Here is a 4,310-nt window from a genome sequence, read left to right as displayed (position 1 = left end):
AGCGCGGTGAGAGCGCCGTCCAAGTGGAATGGGGGTATAAAGGGGACACATTTTCCCGGGCCAGGGTAGCCAAGATTTTCGGTCCCCTCATTGGAAAGTCAAGAACGTCTCTTATAATGGAGTTGGAAACCTGTTTTTCACCTTGAAGACGCTTCTCTGAAGACCTGACACAACTATAAACGTTTCAAAAGCAAAAAGTCTCAGCATTTGGCAATTGAGGGGATTTCAGGTAAAGGGGACACATTTTCCCGGGCCGGGATTTTCGGTCCCCTCATAGCAAATCGCGAAGATGCTTGAAGACGCTTCCCTGAAGACTTGACAAAACTATACATTTTTTGCTTTAGAAACGTTTATAGATGTATCAAGTCTTCAGAGAAGCGTCATCAAGTTGAAAACAGGTTTCCAAGTGAATGAGAAGAGACGTTGTTGACTTTCTTATGAGGGGACCGAAAATCCCGGCTTAACCCCAGCCCGGAAAAATGTGTCCCCCTTACCTAAAATCCCCTCAATGGCCAAATGCTGATACTTTTTGCTTTCGAAACGTTTATAGTTGTGTTAGGTCTTCAGAGAAGCGCCTTCAAGTTGAAAAACAGGTTTTCAAGTGCATCAGAAGAGACGTTGTTGACTTTCCTATGAGGGGACCGAAAATCCCGGCTTAACCTCGGCCCGGGAAAATATGTCCCCTTTACCTGAAATCCCCTCAATGGCCAAATGCTGAGACTTTTTGCCTTTGAAACGTTTATAGTTGTGTCAGGTCTTCATAGAAGCTTCTTCAAGTTGCAAAACAGGTTTCCAATTGCATCAGAAGAGACGTTGTTGACTTTCCTACTTGGGGACCGAAAATCCCGGCTATCCCGGCCCGGGAAAATGTGTCCCCTTTACCTAAAATCTCCTCAATGGCCAAATGCTGAGACTTTTTGTTTTCCAAACGTTGATAGTTGTGTCATATCTTCATAGAAGCGTCTTCGAGTTTAAAAACAAGCGCCCAGGTTCAAGAGAAGACAAAATGTTGACTTTCAAATGAGGGGACCGAAAATCCCGGCTACCCTGGCCCGGGAAAATGTGTCCCCTTTACCTGAAATCCCCTCAATGGCCAAATGCTGAGACTTTTTGTTTTTGAAACGTTTATAGTTGTGTCATATCTTCATAGAAGCGTCTCCAAGTTGAAAAACAAGCGCCCGGGTTCAAGAGAAGACACAATGTTGACTTTCAAATGAGGGGACCGAAAATCCCGGCTACCCTGGCCCGGGAAAATGTGTCCCCTTTACCTGAAATCTCCTCAAAAGCCAAATGCTGAGACGTTTTGCTTTTGAAATGTTTATAGTTGTGTCAGGTCTTCAGAGAAGCTCCTTCAAGTCAAAAAAACAGGTTTCCAAGTGCATCAGAAGAGACGTTGTTGACTTTTCTACTTGGGGACCGAAAATCCCGGCTTAACCCCAGCCCGGGAAAATGTGTCCCCTTTACCTGAAATCCCCTTAATGGCCAAATGCTGAGACTTTCTGCATCTGAAACGTTTATAGTTGTGTTAGGTCTTCAGAGAAGCGTCTTCAATTTGAAATAGAGGTTTCCAAATACAGCAGAAGAGACGTTGTCGACTTTCAAATGAGGGGACCGAAAATCACGGCTATCCCGGGAAAATGTGTCCCATTCAGATGAAATCCCACAATGGCCAAAACCCTTTGAAACGTTTAAATCAATTTTCATAGATTCGTCTTTAAGTTGAAAATTAGGGTCCGAAGTAGACCAGAGGAAGATTGTTTCAACTTTCCTATGAGGGGACATTATTTGTCGACAATGTCGACAGTGTAGAATTGTTATGTTACAGCCAATGTTGTTGTGGGCCTTCGTACTTTTAGGCCACGCCCACCAGTCTCAAATATGGACCAATGGCAGGAGGGGGACCGATTTTCCCGGGGGGACCGATAATTCCTGAACACCGGCCGTAGCCCCGAGAACTGCTCCAGTTTGCGCTGCTCCCGTCTGTTTAAAATCTTTTGCCTTAGAGTCGGAACACTGATACAATGAATGCATTGTACAAGCGGAAATAGCGACGATTGACGCAGAGCATATCACATAGATAAGAACCGATCCCTCCCTTATGCCAACCTCAATATCACCCTCCCTCACTTTATCCCTCGGCAGACAAAAGGACCTAATCATCTCCTCCCTGGCATCTTCCTCGAGCTTTTCACGCTCTGGCGATCCCGGATAATGGTACGCGGGGATGAAGCGCATCGACGTCAGCCTCACTCCCACTTCGGATCCACCATCGGCCCGGTCGGTGACCGAGATGTCCGGAGGGTCCGAAGAGATGGTGCGGAATGTGGAGCTTGTGAAAGCGCCTTTTTTCTGCAGCGCTGTCTTGATCATATCAGGTGAGGGTCGACGTATGAACTGAAAAAAGGAGAAATATCGTCACAGTCTATCGGGTAGAGGGCAGATCGCCGTGACTCTTAAATGTTCTCAATTGTAAAAGTAAAGGGCAGTACGGTATTGAGAAATGATGTACAAGCATTGAATACAGTATACAAATTGAAATGCTTATTGAGATAAAAGGAGATTTGAAGACGTCATCTACGTTTATTTATTGTACAGGTACTATCTCTTACGCCATGTTACTTTCTAGAACAGTCTAGAGTCCTTTTACGGAAGATGGCTTATAATTAGCACCGAAACTAGTGGCCATAGTGACCGTGCGTCATATCTTGATTACCATAGATGATAGAACGGTCGCTATGGACACTAGTTTCGGTGCCAAGCCCTATTTTTGTAATTGTAAAAGGCTTCTGGACTGTTCCAGAAACTTACATGGCTTAAGAGACACTACCTGTATGATAAATAGGTGTGGCTTAGCATTTTCAGTTTTGTAGAAGACGACTGCAAATCACCTTTTATCGCAGTTTGAACCGTTTGAACCGATTTTATTTTCTGGTAGTAAGTAACGTACTCCTGAAATAACAGTAGCTACAATGTATATTTACTAATGGGCATCCTAGATAAATCAACAAAACACCCGTAACTTCTTGGGTGACTTTTGGCGACTACAAAGTGAGATATGCAAGAGTCATCACAGAATATAAAGAATATTTTCCAACTTAATATGTTTGTCTGGTTTCAGTCTGGAATGGTAAACTAGTAGTCTTGTATTGCCTCAAAATTACATATAAATCCTAATCAATGGAATGTATTTCAGAAGCAGTTCTTACTACGACCCAGTTTCGCTTTTGCTGAACATCGTCACAGCCGGATTTTCTGACAAAAATTTTAAGAACACCTACTCGGTCAGGGTTCAGTAGGCACCTGGGGCAGTAGTCACAACGCCCGTAGCAAAGTCGGCAGTACCAGGAGTCAGCCATCGCGCTGTCGTCAATGGGCCAACTCAGATGCAAGCCACCAACGTCAAGGAGAAAAGAGGAAGTCGTCCAGATCCTGGCTGTTTCTAGAACCGTCTGGCTGGGTTTGTGCGAATGCGTGACGAAAGGAAGACACAGTAGGCCAAAGAAAAACAACGTTGTGTTTCCGGTTAACGTACTGAAAAAATTAGGGTAGGTATGTAGAGATTTTCCTTTTTTTCTTCTTTTTTAGATTTCGCTTAACAAATACAGTTTCACATGGTAAAACTAGACTACATTCCGGATTCAAGACACTGGTAGTTTAAACGCCATATTGTACTTATACAGATTTGCGCTGTACAAGGACAAGTATATTGATAAAAGAAGATCAAAGACTGATCAAAGAAGCACAATGTTTATTGCACATTCATACATCAACTGTTCAAAGCCTTTATCTGTTAACGGAGTGAGAAATACAGGTCTACAAGAAGATATACAAACTTTTAGATTCCTTCTTGAATTTTCTACTGCTCAGATCGATGTCGGATGGAAAATTTGATATGTCCCTTGCCAGCGTTCGACCAAAAAAGGGCTAAGGTTGGCAGTTTTCTTCTAGGGTAGGTCGGGCAGCCCAAAACACAATAGTTTCTTCCTAGGCCTTATAACAGTTTGTGTTGGTATCCATGACGTCATGGCAACGGCCTTTTGATTAATCCTTTGTTGGAGAAAGTGAAAGTGTTCTCGGGCCAGTTTCGCTCAATTATGAGATATTCTTTGACTGTTTTAGCAGAGAAGACAAAAACTTGCCACCATTTATGAAAATGCTTACAAATGTATCTTAAGTGAATTTGTACAACTTCTCAATAACAAAATTAAGTTATGTGCAACTGTATGTACATTATCTTAGCAGATCAACGATAAAATTAGCGACATAATATTTATGCAGTCAATGAATAATTTATTACACAGTTGCGCATG

This window comes from Branchiostoma lanceolatum, chromosome 18, assembly GCF_035083965.1.
Source record: "Branchiostoma lanceolatum isolate klBraLanc5 chromosome 18, klBraLanc5.hap2, whole genome shotgun sequence".
Lineage (NCBI taxonomy): Eukaryota > Metazoa > Chordata > Leptocardii > Amphioxiformes > Branchiostomatidae > Branchiostoma > Branchiostoma lanceolatum.
This window is presented reverse-complemented; position numbering follows the sequence as displayed.